Source organism: Eublepharis macularius, chromosome 7 (genome assembly GCF_028583425.1).
Source record: "Eublepharis macularius isolate TG4126 chromosome 7, MPM_Emac_v1.0, whole genome shotgun sequence".
NCBI classification, from domain to species: domain Eukaryota; kingdom Metazoa; phylum Chordata; class Lepidosauria; order Squamata; family Eublepharidae; genus Eublepharis; species Eublepharis macularius.
In genome coordinates, this window is record NC_072796.1 from 21,849,749 (window position 1) to 21,877,247 (window position 27,499).

Genomic DNA, 27,499 nt, shown 5'->3' on the forward strand with positions numbered 1-27,499 from the left:
TGCATTGAATTGAGAGACTTTATGCCATGATTTGCCAGTCAGCTCACAGACATGAGGCTGCAGAGGTAGCTTTTCCAGTGAAGCCCAACCACCTCACTAGATCTTTCAAGCTGACCAACCCCTCACTCAAACTAGTTGACCCAGATGGTTGGAACAGAAACAATGGGTTAAAATTAAAGCAAAGGAGTTTTCAGCTAAATATTAGGAAGAACTTCCTGACAGAGTGGTTCCTCAGTGGAACGAGCTTCCTCAGGAGGTGGTGGGTGCTTCTTTCTTGGAGGTATTTAAGAAGAGGCTGGATGGCCAGTGGAGAGCAATGATGATTTTGGGCCAAGCTACAAGCGACGAATGGCACTTGAACAGCAAGTGTATTTCTCCCTGTTCACTTGCCCTCCACTCAATCCACTTGCTGTTCAAGTGTCATTCATCACTTGTAGCTTGGCCCTTTATGGCTCAGTATGACTATATGCAGACCAGAAGAGGGAGGGCTTGAAGGAATAATCCAGTGCTAGGTTCTAGTTTCTTATGTGCCCAGGGTAACACTGATCATCACTTGTGGGTCAAGAAGAAATTTTCCTCCAGGACAGATTGGCCCGGGATCCTGTAGGGCTTTTTGCCTTCCTCTGGGTATAGAGCAGGGGTCACTGGGGTGTGGAGGTAGCTGTGAATGTCCTGCATTATGCAGGGGGTTGGACTAGATTACCCTTGGGTACCTTCCAGCTTGATGTCTCTCTGTTTCTTTTAGTTCCAGTCATGTCCTTGGTATTAGTTCTCAGTTGTTCAAGTTGAATCTAATTTCTGTAGCATCCTCCCCAGACACACTCACTTATACAAACTCAGAACTCTTCAGTTGAGAGTCTTCCTACAACTAATTCATTTGCTAAATAAAATTTCTCCACTTTTTATTCATCTTTACTTTAATTCTAGCCTCCTAGATCCTTGTTAGCTTCCCAAAGAAACACATTTTTTTCAGGTGGATTAAGAAAGCTATCCAGAGATGGCCATTGTCATTTCAGAGCCCCAAGCAGAAAATCTAAATGCATTCCCTGTGATGATGATAATGGTAGAAAATAAATTAAGTCATTATCAACTGACTGCCTTGTCACAATACCCCCAAACCTACCACATAAGGCTCTGTGCAGTGGTAGGATCATCTCTGGTGCTACATTCCAGGTCTAACTTGATCCACGTGCAGCTCATGGATTAAGATGCCATTGCTCAGATGTCTCCAAGAGGTTTGGGCGCACGGCTGGGCTCCGAGTCCCCCTCCATTATCCCTGGTTTAAAAGATTATCTTACCACTGCTCAGAATCTTAAATGTCAAGTGTGTTAAACTGCCACACATGCTATTGGGACATTCTCCAAATATATAGGCTGACTTGACTTGTTCATGAGTATTCTGTTGCTTTCTTAAAAAAAAAATAGTTCACAGGTAATAAAGACAAAATGTTTTACAACTCGCTAGGATGGTTAGTATACATGCTGGAATCCATCAAAACAGGAACTGAAGGAGCCATATTGAATTCTTGACATTAAATATTAAAGAAGCGGAGAACTTTGCTGGTGTGATAGGGTGCCTGCTGTATATTGAAAATACGGCATATTGGCTCTGTTTCTTGACATACAGGATGCGGTAATGGCCTTGATATTCATTTGTGGCTTGGCAGCTGGGACGTTACAAATATATCGGGAAGATGGAGTCTATTACAGGATTTCTATCATGTAAGATGACAAGTTCATGTTTAAAGTAATCTCTTTGGCTTCTTGGCATCCATTTTCCCTTCTCTCCAGAGTCAATCACAGTGTAAAATGGTTTTGTAATCTCTGGTGGCTGATTGTTGGCTGTGAAATCAAACCATTGCTGAACATGGATTCTACCCCCCTCCCCCCACAACAGCGTGCTCATACAAAGTAATGTACTGTATTTTACTTGTCAGAAACATCGCACAAAACTCTTTTTCACTTGGCTTCCTCAACTCAAGGAATGAAATGCGTCTCTTCCTTTATATTACAGTGTGCAGATAAAAACGGATAGTAAAATTTGCAATAACTTTCCCAAGATAAAATCGGAGCCACAGAAATGTACAAAAGAAAAGTATAACTGAGGGCAATGCTTTGATGAGATTTGGGAGGACATTTTTTTCTTCAAAAATGAAAAGCTTTCCCCCTCTTTCAAAAAACTGATGATCTTCTGACCCTTTTTAAAAAGTGTACAAACACTGCCATCCTAAACAGAGTTACACTCCTCTAATTCCATTAAAGTGAATAGGTTTAGAAGAGAGTGACTCTATTTAGGATGGTACTGCAAATGTTTTACAGTACAGTACAGTACACTCCAGTCTAATTGATTGCTAATGGACTTCAGTGAATTCAGACTGGAGTAACTGCATAGGATTGCACTGCTAAGATACTCCTCCTCCTCTGTAGAGCAGCTGATATTGGTCACACTACAGGAGAGGGTAGTATTGTGGACGGGACATTGCTCTGTCGTGTTAGGTTCTATGCTGTGTGATAATACAAGGTATGTCTGACTAGCAGCTTCTGCCTTCTCCTGAACCTATGTGCCAGGATCCTGCCTGGCCCTGGACAAACCATCTAGGCCAGGGATCCCCAACCTTTTGGCACATGGGGGCCGCATTAGAGTGCCCAGTGCCTAAAGAGGGCCACAGCTTAACTCAAAATGCAACAAAATTGCAGGGTGATAGCAGCAAATAAGCAGGTTGGAGGGCCGCACAGAAAGAGCTTGGGGGCCGCATGTGGCCCGCGGGCCGCAGGTTGGGGACCCCTGATCTAGGCCAATGATGACCCTCCAATCCATTCTTGCAGTTTGTCCTCTCCTTTAGACATGTTTGTTCTTCTTCTTTCTCAATTGTTCTGTGCAACGATCTGCTCGAAATGAGTGGTCCCCATTTTTAGGAAGTTGGGTGAATTGGTTCTTTTTTGGAAAGCCTTTGGTTGCTGCTTGAAGCTTTTTTTTATGTTGCAGTGGGCTTTGCTACTGGTGTGAATGCTGAGCTCTTAATTTTTGTAGCAGATCTATATTTTAATATTTTGAACATATATTGCATGGCTGACATTTCTTCCAAGCTGCCTTGTGCCCTTTTGAGGGGTAGAGAAGGTGCGATAGAAATGTTCTACTAAATAATGTTTTTAATGCTAGGGTATTTTTGCACTGGGATGGTGCACACTTAACACCAGGTCTCTGGGCCTGATTCCAGCTTTCCAGTAACTTTACATAAGGAAGCAAAAGGAGGCTGCTGGTACAGTAGACAGCAGATGCTGTTGCAATAGTTCAATGTCCTTTCCTTCCTCTTTGAACTGATTTCTTAGTACAGTTGACTTCTGGTTTGACTTTCGGGAGAAGAAAGGTTGGCCAAAACCACTTGGTGGGTATCTTGTGAAAATTGTAATCTTTTTTTTAAAAATCTACAATATGCGAAGTTTAGGAAATCTCCAATTTTCTTTCACTCTCCTCAAGCTATTGACAGACAATCTTTTTAAATATCCTGGTAGATGGAACTGCCCCTGCCCGCAGCTGAACAGAGACTTCTCCATACATTACATTAAGGCATCCGATTCCCCGCCCAGCTTCCTGATGTGTTAATGACTGCAGGAAGAAATAGCAGCCAAGTAGTATTCCATTTCCTTTTATGCCCCCACAAAAAAGAGCATCCACATGGTCATATTGCTTTCCCCCTCTCCCCATCTGCTGTCAATCATATTGTGCATATCAATAAAACATTCAGATTTCAAATGGGATAACTTACAAGTGTGAGGTGTGTCTTTATGTCCTCTGTGTCTGCCGGATCTATTGTTCATTAATGGCAATACAAAGGAACATGTCCAGATTTGGAGCAATTTACACTTGTGCATTGATATGCACTACACCAGTTTGGTAGTTAAGAGCAGCAGGACTCTAATCTAGAGACCCGAATTTGATTCCCCACTCCTCTGCTTGAAGCCAGCATGGTGACCTTGGGTCAGTCACAGCTCTCTGGAGCTCTCTCAGCCCCACCCACCTCACAGGGTGATTATTGTGGGGATAATAATAGCATACTTTGTAAACCATTCTAGTGGATGTTAAGCTGTCCTGAAGGGTGGTATATAAATTGAATGTTGTTGTTGTTTTCGTCATCATCTCATGGAAATAGTAGGTCTTTTTTGCTTATGACCTCCCTACATGCACACACATGTATACCTGCTAGGTACATTTAAATCATGCGTCCTGATTGTACAGGTGTAAAGAGAGAACAAACAATGAGTAATCTAAGGTTGACTAATATCCTAAGTTCAGCGAACAGCTGAACCCAATGTTCGTGGGGTTTTTCCGTTCGTATTGCTGTTCGTGCCCATGTCTACTGCTATGCACATTTATATCATGCATCCTGATTGTGCAGGTGTAAAGAGAAGACAAACGGTGAGTAATCAAAGCTTGACTAATAGCCTGACTAAGTCTAGAGGATTAGATATGCAGCTTCCCCCATGATTTAGAAGGTTTGGCATCCTGGTCGCACAGATGCAGAAGCTACCATTGATTCCTAAGCAGGCACATAGCAGCTCAATGTGGACTCTTAGGCCATTTTCACATGGCCATGCACCTGGAAGATCGTGCGAAACTCACAGCATAAAAGCATCTTCCTAGCGCGATTTCCTGGCGCAATCCCATTTAATGGCCTTTTTTCTGACGTCATCGGGCCATTAAAGGGGATCGTGCCAGGAGATCCTGCTAGGAAGACACTTCATGCTATGAGTTTGCACGATCTCCCAGGGTATGTGTGAAAACAGTCGTAGGGCCAAGCTACACATGACGAATGACACTTGAACGGCAAGTGGATTGAGTGGAGGGCAAGTGAACAGGAAGAAATACACTTGCTGTTCAAGTGTCATTCGTCATGTGTAGCTTGGCCCTTAGTCAGGTTTTGAGCAAAATACCAGGGGATCCAGTGAGGGGTTGGATTCACTGGTTAACAAGCAATTTGATTGTGCTTAGTCCCCATGTTGATTGCATTTTTGAGAAGTGCAAGACATTCCTGTGTATTAGTATTATATACTTACATATACTTACAGCTATCAGCAAGATAATATAGAAACTGTGGCAGTACTTATATGGGAAAACAGACAGGGTGCAATCTCAAGCAGATCTACTCAGAAGTGAGCACCACATTTGTCAATTGTGCTTGCTCACAGGAAAGTGTCCCTAGGACTGTAATTTCATTGTGGCTCAGGGCTTTGGCTGTTGCCTGAGTAGCATGGAAACGTTAGAATGAACTCAACTGTCTTGTATAAACCAAAATGTATAAACTAAAACATCCCAGGATGCTTGGGGGGAAAAGCAGGTATAGAATACTTTAAATAAATAAAGATGTTGTTCGACTGGCATACCATGACGGCTTTGCTATCTCAATATCAACTGTATCCCTACTGCTGTGCCTGATAATTTTGCTTTCTCGTGTGTATCGCATTGTGAGGGTATTTCTAACCTCATCGATCTTGGCTGTAGTTTCATTTCTTTCTGCCTCTGCTCCAAGAAGACCAGTGTGTGCTGTCAGGCCTGTCAGAGAGACTCCTCCGAACAAATTCACTATGACTTGTGAAAATGCATTAAGTGAAAATGGATGGTTCTCTATTAAGCTAGGATGGCTTTTTCGATCCTTAGAAGAACTCCTAATGGGAGCGCCAAAAAAGAAGAGACGCCCCGTAAAAGCTTATTAACAAGTAGAAGCTTCCCAAAGTTCACTCTCTTGCTGAAATAACTTGTTCAGCATCTTCATAGCTGGTGGATTCTGACAATCTACAGTGTGATAGGAAGAATTATGTTTTTGCCAGAATGTCAGACCTTTATCGCAAAGCCACATTTATTCTCCCCCATCCCGCTGAAGTGTTAAAAAGAATTTATAGATCAGTTAGTAGGTGCAGGAGAATGAACATTTGCATCTATCAATGTCAGGAGTTTACAGTGTTAGAGGAAATAAGACTGAGAGCAACCTTCCTAGTTGGCACTGAGAAATGGCTTTCTTAGAAAGTTTTGTTTTCTTGGAGTTTCTTGCCTAATAATTGTTTGGTGCTGCAATCTCTCTCTCTCGTTACCTATTGCTCCTACAATTAAATTTAGAACTGCATTTTTTGCTACGGATGACTTTAAAAAGAAAGAAATTGTGAGGGGTAGGGGAGAGACTGAGAAGTCCTTGTAGTGTGGCCTCTTAAATATTGACCCAATAGTGGTTCTGACTACATGGAGAGCTATTTGTGAACTGTGGACATATGGTGTTGAGTAACCTGCTTGTGGACTTTCCATTCTTTGAAGAAATGTGGTGATTCTCAGCTAGGGTTGCCAGCCCCCAGGTAGTGGCTGGAGATCTCCTTGAATTACAACTGGTCTCCAGGCCACAGAGGTCAGTTCACCTGGAGAAAATGGTTACTTTGGGGGATGGACTCTATGGAATTATGTCATGCCAAGGTCCTTTCCCTCCTCAAACCTCACTTTCTCCAGGTTTCACCCCCAAGATCTTCAGGAATTTCCCAACTTGGAGCTGACAACCCCATTCTCAGCTCTAGAGTTTCATGTCTCAGTTACTATCAATATATCTAATTTTTCAACATGCCCCCCTCCATCCATCTGAGAATAGTTAAACCTGGAGGTTAGAGCCAAGAACAGACAAGAGAGATCTTTCTGCAGAAGCAGATTTCATTCTGGCCAGCATGGGGGGGGCAGGCTGCCCCCTTCACACTTTTTTCTTGAGCTGAAGTAGCCCCCCAAGGGGTCGTATTTGCATAACGTTTGAACTGCACATCCTTAGAATATTTCACATGCCACTCCAAAGTTATGCAACTTACTCCCCACTGAGGCTGTTTCAGCTCAGGAAAACAGCATGGGAGGAGGCAGGAACCCCCTTCTACCTCCTTGCTGCTGTTAGGGTTGCCAGATGGGGTCCAGAAGAATACTGGACTCCGGAAAGAGGGGGACGCACTTACCTTTAATTAACATTTTGTGCACGCACACTGTATGTGTCACTATAGGAAGTGATGTCACCATGCCGACCACTTCTGGTGCCCTTAGTTGGCTGGCTCCCCCTGGGTGATGCAGGAGGCCGGCTGAGTGGCCCACTCCTACAGGCAACATGTAGGAAGCCAGGCACTCGGGCTGTTGGCTGTGCAGCCGCATGCAACTGAGTGACCAGGCTAGGCTATGGAGGAGAGGAAGGTGGAAGAGGATCCAGGTGTCCATTATTTAAGGGATGTTTTCCCTGGACAGCCCCCCCAAATACTGGATTGTCCAGGTGAATACCAAACACCTTGCAACCTAGCTGGTATGCTGAGTCAAATTGTCTCCAGTTGGCTTTAAAAACTACATTCCCTGCAGCTGCTGGGCAACTGAGGTGATATTTGGGTAACCCAGATGTTACAAAATGTATTATGTAGTTTGATGGTAAGTATGAGCCTAATTAGGCATTATGGGGAATGCATGGGAACCACCAATGCACAGCTACCAGTGATCTCACCCGTTTCCCACATAATACTTGTTTTAAAAGCTTCATAATCTGGCTTTCCTATTCCAGTTTATGGTCTACCATGTCAATGGAGCAGGAAAACACTGAACACAGTGACGTTACGTGCTTCTTTTACCAAACATTTATCAAGGTGAGGAGGGAGAGGTGTGGGAGGAGAAAGCAGTCCTGTTCCTAAAACCTGGAATCCGTTGCAGTGGATTTCTTCCAGGAACCTTAATATAGGTGCTTAGCTCATAGTGAGATGGATCCTATGGATCTTTTTTTGCTAGCAGTGGCATTTTACACCAGAGGAAGCCCCCTCCATTTGCAGAACAGATCTGTGGGATTCCACCGCCATGGCTAAAGATACTCAATGCAAACTCAATCAAAGAAACAAGGTGTGGTTTAAAAGAGCAAGGAGGAATAGCAAAAGGAATTTTAAAGCAAAATGGAGATGGATTTAACACTGTCACTTCTGGCTATATCAGGCATAGGAGATGTATTTTGAGAGATATATATATATATGGCCATTGAACCCTGAACAGGGCAAAAACAGCTATCGCTCAGAGGCTTCTTGACATTGAACTACAAAATGAAGAAGCTCTGCTCCCCAAGAACTACAGATGTTTAAAATCTTGGTCCAATTTTTCAGCTGCCCCATACCTATCCAGTATTACCCATGAGTCTTACAGATGGGCATTTTCTAGAGCCCAGTTTGAGGCAATGCCTTCGGCTGTATTGTACGGTAAATTCTTGCGGACACCAAAGCATGAGCGCCTATGCCCATGCAAGTCCAACGTGGTGGAATCTGCTACCCACACACTCTTATTTTGTGAATTCTATTGTGAAGAGCGGTCCCACCTCATATTACCTCTCTTGTCTAGATTTAACCCTCTGCAATCCTATCTGGATTTTAGACCAGAAATCCTGCATAAATTTCTTCTAGAAGATTGTCAGAGCTCAGTAACGTATGCTGTGGCCAAATTCTGTTCTCTAGCTATCAGAAAACGTAAACTTCTTTTAGTGGAAAATGTAACATAACTTTTTTTATTTCTATTATTGTTATTTTATTTTAACTTTTATCCCTTTTATATCCTTGATCTTTTTGTAATGATAGTATTTATCTATTATCTGGAACTGTATTGTTTTATACTGCTGGTTTTTGCTGTTAATAAATGAATGAATGAATGAATGAATGAATGAATGAATGAATGAATGAATGAATGAATGAATATGGCCATTGACAAGGATAAACACAGACTCTGTTTTTTACTTTTTAAAGAAATATTACTAAAGGATACTTATGGTGTAGCTTTATGAAAAGCTGGAACTATAAGGGGGGGGGATTATATGTTCCATTGATACTTTGTAGAAATTCCAGAACAATCGTGTAATGTTTTGTATGTAATTCAGTTTGAGTATTTTATTTCTCTTGGTTAATGGAGAGTGGATGGGGGCAGGTTGTTCAAGGGCCCTTTGAACCCCGGGGCCCAATCATCCTGAAATTTAGGGAGCATTTAGTTGACAGCCAGGAGTCAGTTCCCTGGAGATTCAGTGGAGTTGTCTTTAAAAAAATGTTCCCTCAGCCCCCTGTTTGTCACCTAAATCTATTCCTATTAGTAGCCATGGTCAAGAGTTTGATGTTAGTAACTGTATCCTTTGTTCTTTAAAAAAAAAAAATCTGCTGTAATTTCAATGTCACAGTCACAATTCTGAAAATTTAATCCTGCTCTTCCTCTAAGGAGCTCAGGACAGTTTTCATCAGTCTTCCTTTCTTCATTTTATCCTCACAACAAACAAATGTGTCAAGATAGTCTGAAAGACTGGACCAAGGTCCACCAGCAATCTTCATGGCAGTGTCACGATTTGAACCTGTGTCTCCCAGAATCCTAGGGCCAAGCTACAAGTGACAAATGACACTTGAATGGCAAGTGTATTTCTCGCTATTCACTTGCCCTCCACTCAATCCACTTGCCATTCAAGTGTCATTCATCACTTGTAGCTTGGCCCCTAGTCTGACACTTTTATCTAGCCATCCTACTACCTGTTCTCAGCATATATGCAAAGAGAGACAGGAGGCATGGCACTCTTGCTTTGTACACATCAGGTCCTTCCAAAGGCAGCAAAAAAATGGGCACTCCCTGGGGGCTTCCAAACCAACAGGAGAAACTGCATGTCACACCTGAGAATCTTGAACTTTGTTGAAAGAATACCCTATAAGCAGGGCTTTTTTTCTGGGAAAAGAGGTGGTGGAACTCTGGTGGAACTCAAGACTGCACAATGATGTCGCTTTGGGTCAGCTGGAGCAAGGGGGGAGTTTTTTAAAGTTTAAATTGCCCTTGGAGAAAATGGTCACATGTCCGCTGGCCCCACCCAATGATCTCCAGACAGAGGGGAGTTTAGATTGCCCTCCGTGCCGCTCGGCATCACGGAGTTCAATCTAAACTCCCCTCTGTCTGGAGATCAGGGGGTGGGGCCACTGGCCATGTGAGCATTTTTAAGAGGTGCCAGAACTCCATTCCATTGCGTTCCCAATAAAAAAAAGCCCTGTCTGTAAGGCATATTAGTGCTGTTATCCTCAGATTTCATTCTAGGACCATTTCCACACACGTTGAATAATGCACTTTCAATGCACTTTAGCTATCCTGAAGAAGTGGATTTTGTGTTTCACAAACGAAAACCCAGTTCCAAATGATCACTAAGGAGCACTGAAAGTGCATTATCCAACGTGTGTGGAAGCAGCCTAGGTCTGAAAAGTTAATGAGTATCTGAAAGGAGCAATCCTAAACAGATCTAGTCAGAGGTAAGCCCCATGTTATTAATGGGGCTTACTCTCAGGAAGGTATCCCTAGGATTGCAATCTGAGTGAGTTTGTGGCTGAGGTAACGTTTGACCCAGAAGCTGCCTGGTTCACAGCTTTCAGCAATTGCACAGCATCATTCCTTTTACGTATCCCACATTTGGAATCATACCCAGTTTCAGTCTTGCAACTTTAACATGGTCGATCATGAGGTTTTCTTGAGTTTTACTGAACCTGTTATCTCTAAAATGACCATTTTCTGTAAGCAAAATTGGTTTCAACTATGACTTACTCTCCTTTGTATTTCCTCCTCAAGCAATTGAAGATCAGCTTTAGAGATTTTGTGTATTTAATTTGGTGTGTGCAAGTGGCATTGTTTTAGCACCTGTGATTATATTGTTCTGTGCTTATAGTATCTCCCCCCACCGTGTGCGGACGCTTCTTTTAACACTCAAAAAGAGAACAATGGTGATTATTTGAGAGGCTCAGGGTGAGTGGGAGTAATGTGTTACTGTAATGGGGAAATAATTTTGAAAACATTTAAGGACTAGGAAGAGAGGAAACCATTAGAACTATTATGTCCAGAAATTATAAGACGGCACAAAGGAAAAAAGGAGGCAAAAAATAGAAGGCCATCACCTCTTGGTTAATCCATCACTGTGCACAGCTGATAAACAAACATATCTATCACAGCAACGGTCAACCTGATGGAAGATACAGCCTCATTTTTAAGTTCCTCAGAATGAGTTGCTGCCAAATCTTTCAATCTTTCCTAAACGGAGTGAAGTTTCCCTTTGGTGACTTTGTAACAGTAAAAGTAAAACATGTTATCTCTTCTCTGCAGTCCGAAGTGGTACAATCCATTCTAACATGTTAGCTTCTGCTGCTTGCATAGACCAGACCTGTTTGGGACAAATGAGGATTTGATTTTCTCAAAGAATGTGTTTGTAAATCGGGTTTACTGTGCTCGCTAGGCCAGCTTTCTGTCAAGTTGAGTGGAGCTCAGCAGTAATGGAGCTGACAGCCTCTTCTTCTTCTTCCCTCCCTCCCTCATGGGGGTGAGCATGGGAGGCAGGCCAGGCCAGCCACTGCACTCTTGAGTTCCAAACCACCCTGAAGAATAGAAAGATGAAAGCCAGGTGTGGCACAGCTAGCAGCACTTGTACTCCTTCACAGGGGCAAGGCTGTGAAAAGTGAGCAGGGAGACCTGGGCCACGGTGCTGGGATGCCACTCAAGGCTGTCTCCCCCCCCCCCCCCCGGGTACCTCATCACTTTGTGCCACTCCAGATCTGTCTAGCAGTTGGCCTGGCCCTGGCTTGCCTTGCTGGCATCAAAAAATATGAATTAAATAATGCTCTTGTTTAAAATTCTTGTATAAATACAAGATTATGCAGGTTGACTGAAAATTAATTCAGTGTTGCTGGAAAGCTTCCATTTGGAACGTCTCTTATAAGCTTGGTTCAAGGAAACTTATTATTTATATTGCTTGTCATAATTGGGGGAAAGATTCAGTCAAATCCAGATTCAAGTACAGCAAGGGGGGAAAGTTACCAGTATTTTGTTTACATTGCAGTTCATCTTTGTCTTGATTCTTTTTTTGGCCCCCTGTCCTTGGACAGCCTCCTTCAGAGTAACACTTTCAGCAGCCATATCCGTACTGATTACTTGAAGTTTAATCTCTCCACACTCAATCTGTCCGGGATGCTGCAATATTGTTTCTCTGACCAGAGAAACATGCTTTTCCTTTTCATTCATTTGCTCCAAGAGAAATTAAATGCTATTCAAATCAAACTCCCTGTTTCTATATGTTAAACATTTTTTTTTGTTTTCTTCATTAAATTCAACCATTAAGACGATTCCATATAACTCGAGCAATGACAATTATCCATTCTGTGACTTATTATCAGTTCACTGGAGACTGATTCATACCCAACCATATAAGGATATTAAGCTTCTTTATTTCATATATTTTTTAAAAAAATCAGTTCTCCTTCACAGGTCTATACCAGAGGCCGATTCCAAGTTTGAGCTGGATCCATTGGAGCTTTTCTCCCCTCCCGTCTGGATGCAGCCCAAAATGTTCCCTTAAATATTGTTCCGTCAGGAACAACACAAACACTTGAGGCTTCCTCATACTGAATCAGACCATTGGTCTATCCAGGTCTTTTCTAGCGGCAGCTCACCAAGGTCTCAGATGGAGATCCTACTCTCTGATCTTTTAAATGGAGATATTGGGGACTGAACCGGGGACCTTCTGCATGTGAGGCAGACATTCTACCACTAAGCCATGCCCCCTCCTTGGAAAAGAACATTTCAGGGACATTCTAATGCCCATTGAGTGCTGCAGTAGTGAGGGGTGGGGAGTGAGAAAGTGACACTCTGCAGGCAGAAATCCTTCTGCCCACGTGAGCATTCCTTTAGATTTCAGTGAAATGTGAAACGTGAAGCTATTGAAATCAAAAAGAGTCCAGTAGCACCTTTAAGACTAACCAATTTTATTGTAGCATAAGCTTTCGAGAATCAAGTTCTCTTTGTCAGATGCCTGATCAAAACTGGGCAGATACAGAAGAGGAGGAGAGAGAGGGGAAAGAAGGGGACATATATCACAAGGAGACAGAATGCAATTAGCGTGGAGGCAATCAAAACATTCCTTTGCTTGGAAATGTAAACATCTCCTTTTGGTGTGCAGTCAGTTTGCCGTATTAGTTTGTAGCAGTGAGAGCATTGGAGCAGATACGGTTGTAACGTAAGGCTTGGCTGTAGACAATAGACCGAGTGGTATGTTTAGGGTGGAAGCTGGAGGCATGTAGATATGAGTATCGGAAACGTCCAAAAACCAGTGGGAGAACACTTCAATCTACCAGGACATTCCACCAAAGACTTAAAGGTCGCTGTGGTTCAACAGAAACCTTTCAAAAACAAAATCCAACGGGAGGCTGCTGAATTGGAATTCATATGCAAATTTGACTCTGTCAAGCTGGGACTGAATAGAGACTATGAATGGTTATCACATTATCACAGGTAACAGATTCTCTTTACAGAGGCGTGATCTGGGGGAGCCCAGTGACGTCTGGTGTGGGCTTTCGGGGACCACAGTTCTCTTTGTCAGATGCAGCTGGCAGGGAGAGCTGTGGTTATCGAAGGCTTATACTACATAGGAATTGGATACTTTCACTGCTACAAACTAATACGGCAAACTGACTGCACACCAAAAGGAGATGTTTACATTTCCAACCAAAGGAATTTTTTGATTGCCTCCACGCTAATTGCATTCTGTCTCCTTGTGATATATGTCCCCTTCTTTCCCCTCTCTCTCCTCCTCTTCTGTATCTGCCCAGTTTTGATCAGGCATCTGACAAAGAGAACTTGATTCTCGAAAGCTTATGCTACAATAAAATTGGTTAGTCTTAAAGGTGCTACTGGACTCTTTTTGATTTTGCTACTACAGACTAACACGGCTAACTCCTCTGGATCTATGACCATGTGAAGCTATTGAGATAGCTTTGATATTTTCATAATGGATGCCAGCCACTACTATCCTGCTTGTGTATATATTGTGTATATAGCTATGCATTCCTGCTGTCTCTAGTTAAAGCCCAAACTGGCCTCATTATTATTAGCTCAAGCAATGGGAAGCAGGTGAAAAAAGGCCTCCCTCCCAAGCCAGTCTGAAGGAAACCCCCCAAATTCCTGCTGAGTCTCCAAATGCTAACTTGCTCATCCCACATTATTCAGATAAGGTGGGTTAGTGATTTAGCAGCCTCAGGAAAAGAGGTGAAACAGGCCTCCATAGCCTCCTTATCCTTGCTACCAGTTGGCTGAGCTGCACAAAGTACTTGCTCAGCCCTGCATTGATAGGAGTCTCTTGTGCTTCATTCCTGTATAGGAACATGGCCAAAACTACACCCCATGCACTACAGTCAAAATACTCCCCATCCCCAACCTCTCATAATAGGATCCATAATATCTTCTGCAAACAAGATTTGAATAGGACAGAAGCATGACGGGATTGTTAATTTCACTGCAAACGTGTTCAACAACTGAATGTACCATTTTCAAAGGTGATAAGCCAATCACCTGATTGGTTCCATTTGTGCTGAACAACCATGAATGTCTAACAATCAAATATGCATCATGGTGTTTTGTTTGTTTTTTTGTTTTTTTGTTTGTTTGTTGCAATATTACCTACGTCCAAAGACATTGTCAGTTCAAACTGATTCAAATAAGCCTTTACCATAGCTATGGACCACTTAGACAAACACTGAATGATAGATGTACTGTCGAAGGCTTTCACGGCCGGAGAACGATGGTTGTTGTGGGTTTTCCGGGCTGTATTGATTAATTATGATTAATTAATCATCTAAACCACGCACTTCAGGCAAATGGCTACTCCAGAAATGAAATACGAAGAGCAATCAAACCCAGGATGAATCAAACAACCAAGGAAAAACAGTCTCCTACAGGAAAAAGTGTTTTTGCCATATATCAAAGGAATTACTGATCAGATGGGAAAGCTTATGAAAAAGCATAACCTTCAAGCAGTATTCAGACCCACCAGAAAAATACAACAGATGCTATGATCAGCAAAAGACAATAGAGACCCCCTCACCTCTGCAGAAGTATACCGTATACCCTGCAGCTGTGGACAAGTTTACATCGGAACCACAAAGCGTAGCATCCAGACAAGAATAAAAGAACATGAAAGACACTGCAGACTTGGACGACCTGAAAAATCAGCAGTGGCTGAACATAGCCTAACTCAAACAGGGCACAGTATCTTATTCCAGGACACCAAAATACCAGACAACACTTCCAACTACTTTGTCAGACTGCACAGGGAAGCCATTGAAATTCACAAGCATAAGCAAAACTTCAACAGGAAAGAAGAAACCTTAAGAATGAACAGAGCATGGTTTCCAGTTCTGAAAAACACCAGGCTAACAAAACACTCTATACCCGACAATAGCCCTGCAGAGAAGATTAGCACATCAAGCACCAATCCATATGCAAAAGAACCTCCTCAGGATACAGTGAAGCCTCCCGCCATTAGCATTCCACACCCTGGGAAATTCTTACAGGATGACTCAGCTCAACCCCACCCCTCCTGAGTAGATATAAATGACCTGCCAACATCTTTTCCACACTGTGACACTGAGAGATCTCTGTCTTTTGGTGCTACACCTCTGAAGATGCCAGCCACATCTGCTGGCGAAACATCAGGAACTACAATGCCAAGACCACGGCAATACAGCCCGGAAAACCCACAACAACCACTGAATGATAGAATTTTATTAAAGTACAGCATTGATCTATGATTAATTTATATGATTTGTGACTGACTTACTTGTCTGTTTAAGCAATTGCCTGCTGTGCAAAGCAGCAGTGCAGGAAGGATGGGGGGTGGGGGGTGGGAGCAGGACTCAATCAGGCTGTGTGAGAACACACAAGTGAAAAAGCCAGTTATGCTTAGGAAGGAATACAATGAAGCCACCTTCCAAACAGCCACAAATGGACTGATTAACAGTCGAACCAATGATTGAAAAATTGGCTCCCTGTTTGCTACTGCTGAACAGGACATAAACCAGATTGCCCAGTGTTCAAGCATCCCTAATCTTGACAGGTTGCCTGCTTGTGTGTGTGTGCACACACGTATAATTTTGAAAGAGAGAATCTTTTTCGGATCTAGGAGAGCTGTCCTTCCAAAACATGACAGACTTGTAATGGGGAATAATGCTAAAAGTAATAAAAGGACTCTGCAGTGCACCTCAGCCCCTTCACTTGGATGTCAGGTAATAGCATTCCTTCAGAATGCACACCAGCCTAGTTTTGGTTTCTGATTTTGTTTCGCTCTCAAAGTGGAGGTTGCTAGGTTGCAACGTGGCTCCATCTGTTTCCCTGATTGGGAAAAATCTCTTGCATTAGCTGTTCAACATCCTTTCCCAGTTTGTAGGCGAATGTGATTTGGGACTGATCTGGAGGTTATTGAATTGTATGAGTAATCTTGAAATTGCCTATGCTTTATTCTGACACACTGAGTTATGTGATTTATAAAGCCTCATTACCGACAGAGTTTAATACTGGAATTCTGAAATTCTCCCCCCCCCCCCCCGCATCTGTATAGAGTAGCATGTGTTTCTGTAACTGCAGAACTGTCCTGAGGTAATTCATTGCCGCTGTAAGATAGCTTTTTTACTGAAAGTATCCCTTTTGCTGGAAGTATCCCTCCTACAGATGGTTCATATTCAGGGTTGAAGCCACAATGCAAGAGGAGAAAAAGAAGAAGAAAACAAAGGCAATTTGTTTTGGAAGAAACAAAGGCAATTCTTCTTTTCATAATATTACTGCTGTATACTTCAGTAAGCTGACAGGAATTCCAGCGGCTCTGCTAACATTTACTTTCCTTTGGGTAGAGACAGCATTGGTGATGTATGAGGTCTTCATTATATTTACTTTATTCGCACAAATATATACATAGATCACAAGTGGAGGCAAAGAAGCTCCCCTGGAACGCAGCAGATCTAGTACCTTGCCTCAGCTCCAGAGGGACTATTTCCGTATGGGATTTTTCCCTTACATCAAACTTAGGAGGCTCCCAGATTCAAGAGAAATGTCCACATGAAGTTGTGCTGCTTTAGGTAGGTCATCTCATAGAAATCGGCCCGTTTGTAATATTCACACAGAAATCCCACAATTGTATTACCACAAAACCGAATATTATTTAGTTCAAGAGCATCTGAAGCAGCCGGTGAGGTGATTCACCTAGGGATGCTGAGCCCCCAGGTCCTGTTGCCTGCCATGTTTTGGAGTAGTCCTAGGGTCAATTTAATGATCTAAAATAGTAGCAAACATGCAACAATCAGATATCAAACACTGCAACCAAATCAGAGTTTGGATCCAACTCTTTAGGATTAAGTTTCTCTAATTGTCTTCACCTCTTGTCGTACTAAATCCCATGTTATAAATTCCATGTTAATGAACAGAAACAATCCATTCCTTCATGCAACATCTTGTAATTGTCTCTCCTGGATTCCTTCAGCTGGACATGTATAGCTCTAAACCAGGGTTCCCCAACATGGTGCCTGCGGGTGGCATGGCACCCATCAGTACTTCCCTGGCATCCATCGAACCTTTCAAAAAATGGGTAGGGCTTGTTATTGGTATGCCTCATTCAAATTATTATTTTTTTTGTAAAATTTTTATTTTTAATATCTAACATAAAAAACTACAAAAGACTACAAAAGTATAAGGGGAAAAAAAAGAAGAAGGGGGGACTGGGGAAAAAGGAAGAGCAACATACAAACAACAAACGCTACACTACATGTCTTGTATTCCCTTCATGCTGCAATTTTTCTTAAAAGTTAACTTTCTAATATGCTATCAGATTGGTAGATCTTATACAATACAGATTATATTCAGGATCAGGACTTCTTCCCCCCCCCTTGCGTCTCGGTCTCAATTCTATCTGCGCAGCTGGAGCAGCTGCGCCCGCTCTCTCCTTCCCCCCACTTTCCCCTTCAGACTTTGAACTTTCTTCCTGCTGGAACTCCTGATGGTTGAGCAAAAAGTCTGTCAACTGCGCTTCCGATGTAATCTTGTAGGTTTGATCCTTATATCTAAACCAGACGCCTTCTGGAAACAACCATTTATATTTTACATCACATTTCCTCAAGAAAGCCGCAAGTCCTTTATACTTAAATCTTCTTTTACGAGCCAGAAATGGAACATCCTTCAATATTTTAACCTTATTGCCCAAATAATCCAAGTCCACATTGTACGAATTATATAAAATGGTGTCCCGAGTCTTCTTAGATGAAAAGTCAATAATAATCTCGCGAGGCAGCTGACGCTTCATTACATACTTTGAAGATGTCCGCCGGACTTCCAAAATATCGCTTTTTAACTCTTCTTTAGTTGCCTTTGCGAATGGCGCCAAAAGTCCAGACACCAAATCTTTTAAATTTTCACTTTTCTCCTCTTTTACATTCTGAAGACGCAGTACCGTTTGGGCACAGTCCACTTGCAATCCTATTATTTGATTCTCCAAAAGCTTCACTTCCTTACTTGTTGCTTTCATGAGTACTACGTTCTCGTGTGCAGACTGCTCTGCTCCGGTCGCTGTTTCTTTAATGGTTTTCACTTCACTTTCCACTGAATCAACCTTTTGCCCCATATCATTCAGTTTCGCTACAAAGGGCTGCACAGCTTCAAAGACTGCTCGTCTCACCATCTCTTCCAAAGTTTCCCCCTTCCCCTGTAACGTCGCCATCACCGATTTACTGATTGCTGGGCTCTGCTTTTTCGTCGCCATCTTAGGGGGGGGGGGCGCCAACTAAGTTCCGAAACTCCGTGAAGGGGAAGAAATCTGCACCTTCCTAGCTTCAACTCCCACCAATCCTTCGCATACGCTTAGAAATCAGAAGGGATTCGCTTACTTACGGGTTTTCACCTTAAATCTGCTTATTGCTGTTCTCCATGGCCCGGCTGCACGTGATGTGCTGCGCAAGTCTGCCGGCCTCTGTTGGAGCAAACGGGCAATTTACCCCCTGCATTGCTTTCAGGGGGTTCTTCCCGCCACGCTCCGGACCCCGTCTCCCTCACTGGGAGTCCTGGGGGTTAACCCTCACGGGTCAACCGCCCGGTCAGGCTGCTCAGACGTTTCCTCCCAGACCTGCGGAGAGGAGCGTCCGACATGGCCGGGAAAACGAAACCGAATCCGGTATGCCTCATTCAAATTAAAGGGATTTTCATGGATGCAATAGCAGTAGCTGCCTCTGGAGGAAGAGAACAAGTAAGTGCCAAGTTAGTGATTGCCTTCCCCTTCTCTTTTCTCCTTCCTTCCCTCCAGGCTTTCCTTTGTTTCCTTTTATCCCCCTTCTATAATTCTTTTGCAAACCCTGACAGCTGTTTGGGGGTTGGCTTTTCCTCCTGTGGCAACCATTTGGGGGTGGTGCTCATCATCCCTGCTCAAAATTCCAAAGGCACTCACAGGCTTAAAATGGTCAGGGACCTCTGTGCTAAGCACACTGCAGTACTCCAAGCTCTATCCTGGAAAGAGATGCTTGTTTGTACCTCCCACAGAGCAATCTAGCAACCCTTCTCCAAGCATTAGGAATGGCAAATCATAAATCGTCCCATGGAATGTGTGTCTGTTTTCACATATTTGTTTCGATCTAGTTGTTTAAAAGTAATATGAGTAAGCAATTAAAATTGTTTAATTGGGTAAGAATACAGATTAAAATGCTGACTACCCCTGCTTACATCACAAATTTCTACATGGAATTAATCTCTGCAATAGCTCTTGCAGTTAATAAGAGCTGAATACAAAAGCTGAATTATAGCCTTGTTTTCTGTAACGATCATGTGTAAATCTATATTATATCTATGTTAATTGCTATTTTATTTATCTCTCTGAAAATAAAGCACTATTTAAAGTGTGAACTCTCGTTATGAATATGTATTTTATAGCAGATTTGCTTTTATACCAACTTCTAAGTACTGAGAGTATTGCTGAATATAACAGGACAATAATTAAACCTTTAATGATAGATATTAAATATATATTTCCTTGATGTCTCTGACATTTTAATACACTCTGATTTAACTTGAGTTCTTTGCTGCTCAGTTATTTCCCTAATAGATTTACTGGAAGAGAAGGTCAAGCTGAGTATGAGTTCATACATATCTCATAGCGAGAGCCGCTCTGTTGACTACGCTCATATTACTGATGACAATACACAGTAAGAAAAAAGGAATTTTGGAAAAGGCAACATGAAAATAAGATTTCAGTTTTGAAACTTCGTAAACCTTAACGCAGTCTTCCACAGAATATTTGATAATTGTAGGCCTCATCCAGCCAAAGCCAGACTTTACAGTCCTGACAATTTGGAAGAGCTAAGCATGTGCGTATACCCCCTCACATTAAAATCAGCAGTTACAGTTTGTGTATGTACTGTGCCATCAAGTCACAGCTTGAAACCCCCTAGGGTTTCCAAGGCAAGAGATAAACAGAGGTGGTTTGCCATTGCCTGCTTCTGCGTATTGATTCAGGACTTCCTCAGTGATCTCCTATCCAAATAATAACCAGGGTGAATCCTGCTTAGCTTCCAAGATCTGATGACATTAGGCTAGCCTGGCTGATTCAGGTCAGGGCATCTCAGGTTTAATCCATGTTGAATTGCATATTATAACATAATGGTTTTGATTTGCTAGATATCTGTCCTTGCTTGAAATCAGAATGGCTACTTGGATTACTGAACCTGGGGTGGGTCTGCATCTCAGGTCTCATCTAAACAATACAGGTGACATGAGCTATTTCAGGGGTTCCCTGAGATGTCTCACCATCACTCTGTACTCCAAGGGCTCACCTTTAATAATCTTTTAAAAGCTCTGGGTCTGAACACTGAGAAGGGGAGCTGAGGCTTCAAATTTCCCTCCTGCACCTTGTTCACCAGCTGTTTCCGCCTTCCTCAAGCTGTACCATTCCTAGCTTTCTTCCGTATGGCTGGAGCAGGGAGTACTTCAGAAAAGTCCAGGAGGGATCACCCTCATGTCTTCCTGGAACACATATTTGTAAACAGTTGCCTCCATCATAGAATAATACTTGATTTGGAACCTGCCAACATTTTATGGGTTACCTCAGTCAACATGGCAGCCATTTTGGGCTTGGCCTTGCCCCTCCAGAGTAGGCTTACCAACCCTCCACCCAAGGTGGGGAATCCCCTGCTCCCACCTCCTTCCCCTGACCCCACTTATTTGGCCAGCAGGGGGCACGCCTCCTGGGGAGCCCCCTGGTGGCACTGCATGCCTCTGAGCCCCACCGTGGTGCACTCCTGTGCCCTGCAATGGGCCTGTTTTAGGCCAAATCAGGCCTGCGAGGGGCAATTCAGCCCTTTGGTGAGTGTGGGTGCGCACACCAGGTCGTCCTTTGACCCACATGATGATGTCACTTCCCAGAAGTGATGTCATCACACATTGCACTGAAGACTTTGGAGGGTAAGTTGCCAGGCTCCCAATCCCCTGCCAGGGGACTCAAGTGACCTGGCAACCCTCCTCCCGAGCAGCCATTTTGGGGTGGTGTCCAGTGCATTCATTACCCATTTTCAAAATTCCAAGAGTACCCATAGATTCAACAGATTTGGGAACTCCACTGTAAAGTAATTCGGTGGAAGAAAATCCTCGGAAACCTTTCTAAAACCCACTTGGTGGTTAATAAAAGAAATGCTTGATATCAGTGCACAGACAATTTAAAAATGGGATTTCTTTGGCATTAGAAGAGCAGAGACCTTCCATCCAGTTAACTAAATTTTCATGTCCAATAAAAGCCCGATACTATGACAGCTACTAGCCCACAGAGTATATATGGACTCACCTTAGTGTTGTTCACAGTAATGTAGGAAAGCACTTTATAAAGCAGGGGAGACATCTTGCACTGTGATTATTACTTAGGACGTAGACATGGGCATGAACAGCATTACTAACAGAAAAAACCCTCGAACAGCCTAATCTGCTGTTCTCGAACAAACTGTTCGTGAGGCCCCATCCTAAATGAACAGGTGGTCATTGCAAGCCTCGTTCATTGCCTTCGGCAGCTGTTCGGCAAGCCAGACAGTCTGGCACCTGCTGCAATCAATCCCCTTGGCAACCAGAGGCAGGGAGGGAACTCCTTCTGGCTTTCCTTCTGGCTTTAACCCTTCAAAGTACTTCCAGCAGAGAGTCCCGTTTCTGCCACTGTGAAGAGAAAATGACAGCCAATGGGGAGACCCGTGGATCATGCCTTTGCCGGGGTGCAATCTCTCTGAAACTTGGGGGGGGGGGTCTTCAGAGGACAGTGAGGACTATGTCCCCTGCAAATTTGGTGGGTATTGGACATTGGGAAGGTCACTTTTGTAACCCCTCAAACTAGCTGCCAGCAGACACTATTATTTTTGCCAGGACAGGGCCCTTTAAACTATCGGCTGGCTGGTGGTAGGGGAGAATTCACCCCCTGCTGTCTGCCAGCTGATAGTTTAAATGGATCTTTAAAGGGTCAGGTAAGTGGGTTTGAGGGGAGGGGAGCTAAGTGGGGGGGTTGGGGTGGTTCTGGCCCCCATGAACAATGAACATGTCCAGGAACATTTCATGTTCATCCGCGTTCGTTGTTCAGGGATGGCACCGAACAATGAACAGGGTGTTCGGGTTTTTCCCCCGTTCGTGCCCATGTCTACTTAAGAGTCTTTATATTTCAGACCACTTTGTTTCTGCTTGACTGTCTGCTGTTCAAAACAATGAAATGTCATACATATGTAGGACAATATGTCCAAATTCCCAGGTAGCTTTGCAAAAGTGATAATATTCTGCAAAGGTAACCACAAGAACAAAAAAAACCAAAAACATAAGAAGAGCTCTGCTGGATCAAACCAGAGGTCCATCCAGTCCGGCATCCTGTATCACCTGGCAGCCAACCAGTTACTGTGGATGGCAAACAAACGGCATAGAGGCCAAGGCCTGCCTTCCTCTGTTGTTGCCTCCTAGCACTTTTCTGCTTCTGAATATGGAGGTTCCATAAGAACATAAGAAGAACCCTGTTGGGTAAGACCATCTGGTCCAGTGGCAACAGTGGCAGACAGGGTGGAGAAGCCAAGGCCTTCCCCTGACATTGCCTTCTAACTTTGGCGTGTAGAGGTTTGCTACCAGTCAGTGTGAAGGTTCAATATTTGCTCATAATATTCCCCCCCCCCCTCCAACTGAATGTGTTAATAGCAAGCTTTTGGTAATTGTGTTTCCAGCACTTAAACCTGGTATATTTCGTCTGGGTGCTGCAAACATATAATGAGAGCAAATGCTATTGAATGAACTAGGAAGACAAAAAAGTATTTACAGTCAAAAACTTTGGGATAATTTACAAGAGCAGGCTTCATTGCATTTTGATAGCTGTTTTATTTGAAGCAATTTTTTTTAACCTGCACACAAAGCAGGTACATCTTAATTACATTCTGCTTTAGGAATCAAATTAATTTTAGCATCTGTTTTCTTGCATATCATAGAAACATGATAGCTTTAATTTGCCATATATCTAGTCTTCCATCCTTGGAAGCCTCTTCTATTGCTGTCATTAAAGGTACTGAGCTGTTTGCACGGTAACTAGCTTGTTTATGAAGAAGGGCTTGTTTATAAAAATTAATTCTGAAGAAATTGGGATTGGTTTGCTGTGCTGGCAGCTACAGCAATTCTGCTTCAGCTGAAGACAGGATGAATGAAGGAGAGGGACAATACTGCAATCTCCTGTCAACAGTTTGGAAGGCAGCCTTTTTGGATCTCTCCCATCTTGCTCTCTAACAGGAGAACAGAAAATTTTTTCCCCTTGAGCAGGAATAAATGGCTTCATGATTAAAACCTGTGAGCCTTCTTACAAAACTCTTAGCTGTGTCTACCCTATCCTACTGTATAAAAGGCTAAGCATATTCAAGACAACTCACATCCTACTCTGGTGCACCATCAGAGGGTGCTGGTGTGGAGGGAAGCCCAGATGAGGCAGCTAGACCTCCAGAGAGTGTGCTGCAGTGGGAAGCCCAGGCCGGGATCAGGAGCAGATCAGGTGCCAATGCCCGCCCTCCACCTTCATCCAGCTGAGATCAGGAACAGAGCAGGTAGCAATGCCCATCTGCTCTTCTCCCGGCTGGAATCAGGAACAGAGCAGGTGGCAATGCCCACTCCCTGTCTTCACCTGCCTAGGATTGGGAGCTGAGCAGGTGGCAATGCCCACCCCCACCTTCACCCAGCTGGGATCAGAAGTGGAGCAGGTGGCAATGCCCATCCCCACCTTCACCCAGCTGGGATCAGAAGTGGAGCAGGTGGCAATGTCCATCCCCCACCTTCACCCAGCTGGGAACAGAAGCAAAGCAGGTGGCAATGCTCACTGGACCTTCACCCAACTTAGATCAGAAGAGGAGCAGGTGGCAATGCCCACTCCCCATCTTCACCCAGCTGGAATGAGGAGGGGAGCAGGTGGCAATGCCTGTCACCTGCCTTCACCCAGCTGGGATCAGGAGTGGAGCAGGTGACAATGCCCATCCTCCACCTAGCTGGGATCAGGAGTGCAGCAGGTGGCAATGCCTGCTCCCTGTCTTCACCCAGCTGTGATCAGGAGCACAGAGGGGGCAATGCCCGAATCCCGCCTTCACTCACCTGGAATCAGGAGCAAAGAAGGTGGCAATGCCCATCCCTCTTTCACCCAGCTGGGATCAGACAAAGAGCAGGTGACAATGCCCACCCCCTTCACCCGGCCAGGATCAGGAGCAGAGCATGAGGCAATGCTCATCCCCCTCCAGCCAGCCTGAATCAGGCGCAGAGCAGAAGGCAAATCCCGCCCCCCCTTTCAACCTGCTGGAATCAGGTGCAGAGGAAGCAGCAATACCCCACCCCACTTTACCCAGCTGGAATCAGGCGCAGAGTAGGAGGCAATGTGCACCTCCCCATTCAACTTGCCAGGATCAGTTGCGCAGCAGGCAGCAATGCCCTCCCCCACTTCACCCAGCCAAAATTAGGCACAGAGTAGGAGGCAATGCCTGGCCCTTCTTTACCCAGTCGGGATCAGCAGCGTAACAGCTGGCAATCCCCATCCCTGCTTCACCCGGCCAGGATCAGACATGGAGCAGGCGGCAAGGTGCACCCGTTCATCCAGCAGGGATTGGGAGTGGAGCAGGTGGCAATGCCTGCCCCCCTTCACCCAGCTGGGATCAGGTGCAGAGTAGGAGGCAATGCCTGCCCCCCCCAATCACTCGGCCGTGATCAGGTGCAGAGGATGTGGCCATGCCTACTCCCCCTCCCTGCCTACATCCTATTGGAAGGATGGAGGATGAGGGAATGCCTACCCGCCTGCCCTCCCTTTTCTAGAGCCCGTTGTATTTTTTCCCACAATGGGCTTTGTTGCTAGTCAATGTATATCTTTCATACTATTTTAACTTTACTTCCTTTCCCCAAGGAATCCTACAAACTGTTGCTTACTCTGGGGGTGATGAATCTGTATGGCTGATGGTGAGGCTGGTGTCCCAGGCAAAAAATACACAACCAAAGCATTGTTGGATGTATAGACCACTTTATTGATTACCACCATTGGAGCGTTGGCAAGCCATAAGACAATAGATCGACTGCATCAAATGGTCCACTGCCATTCGATGGTTCCTTCCCCAATAAAGGCCAGCTCAGGCACAAACCCTTCGGCTTCACCCCAGATCCCTTAAGGAGACACTGAAAGAAGTATGGTGAGCTCCTCGTCCACACCAGATCACCCCATCCACACCAGATCACCTCAGTGGATCTGATCCAGTGCCTCAAAAACACCTAAAGTTGGGACAAGTCCCCCCCCACACACACACAGTGCACAGGCACCCCAGGGGAGGGAAGGAAGGAATGAAATTGCTCCTTCACTCCCACTCCAAAGAATGGTGGCAATCACACAGGTTCCAGGAGAGGCGCTCAAGCCGGCCTCCACTCCTCTTCTTGCATCCCCCATCTACGGCTCTTTGCCTCCTCCCACCAGCCTTGGACCTGGCTGCAACATTACCTGTTGGTAAATCAGTGAGCCTTCTTTAATGAGATTTTATTGGATTATGTTGGGTTTTAGTTTCAAACTGCAAACCACCTCAAGCTACAAGGGAAAGGCAGGACACTATTTCTGTCATTCAAGCTCTTTGGCACCCATTGAGAGGGAGCCTAATTTTCCCATGTTTTTGTTTTCACTCCTCGGGCTAGCCAAAAATGCATGGTTAATGTGTGTGGCCCTTCCTTTTGAATCAATATATCTGTTTCTGCAATTCATGTAGGTGGACAGGGAGGCAATTGTGAGCCTTGTTACAACATAAGATCCCAACCCACTAAAATAAGCTATATGAGATTTACTTAGGATTGCAGCCTTTGTTTGGATATAAAATTCACTTCAATCAATTATACTCGAAAAGGCAAATTCGTATGTTGTGGTGTCTGGGCCCAGTAATTTCTAAAGAACACCAGAATAGCAGTGGTGTGATTTTTCAGCAAAGGCAGGAGGGAAGCCTTTAAAAACTAATGAATATATATTACTGAACCATATGGACTCTATGAAACGACAAAGCAACTCAATTAAGATTCATTTTGCCACATCTGAACAGAAGTAAATTAATCTTCTTTCCCACTTTTATATCAACAAATGCAATCCAGATGGCTCCAATACGTTTTTCTCGATGCAGCATTTCATAAAACAGAGGCCTTGTAGCCATTTCTCATCTCCCAGATTTCACTATTTGAAGGTTTCCACTTTAGTGACTCGTCCTGATTATGGTTTCTAGTTTTCACTTACTGCGTATTTTAATCAGTGTTAAGAGAATTTTGCTCCCCCCCCGAACATTAGCCTATTGTATAAGAGATTGTTTATAAATATTCTTCTACATTCTACCTTTTTGAAATCTTTCTCTGGTAGGCAGATTACGCCTCTTTCGGATTCTGCACAAATTACTTAATGCAAAGACTCTCCAAAACCAGAATGCGTAGTCACATAGATGATGCCAAAACCAACAGGCCTGCCACTCTTTCCCCTGTCACATGACTGAATACCTCTGTACTTCCAGCTTCCCAAAGCAGCTGACAATGACCTAGAGTAGGATGAGGAAACTTGTGGTCCAGAGATGCAATTGTCTTCTTAAATCTCACTATTACAATGCACGTCACATATAACGCTTGAGTGGGCTTTTTAAAAGGCATCTATCCAATGTTGTCCCCATCCATGTTTTTCCTTGCTTTGCTGTGATCTTTTCCAAACTTGGTTCAATATGATCTTTTGAAAAAGATGGCTGTTAAAGTACATTTGCTTTCCATGTGGATGGGAAAGTGTACATTTTTACAAGTTCCTCCAATACTGGCACCATTTTCCTTGTCCTGGCAGCCACCATTTCTTTCCACCACCTTTTCCTTGTTTTGGAGGTTCCTGGCCGAGATCCGTAGATGGGCCTCTGCACAGTGATTTTATTTCCAGATTTTTTAAAAATTGTTCATTGGCATTATCTCTCTAATGCTAGGCTACTCTGATATCTCAGTTATCAGTTTCCAGCTACAGTGATAAATCCATTACCGAAGGTAAGGTATATCTAAAGGAAAAAGCTAACACTCTTAGCTAAGATGAGTAGCTGTGTTAATCTCATAGACTAACACAGCTATCCATCTTGAGGTAACTGAAGAAGTGAGCTGTGACTCACAAAAGCT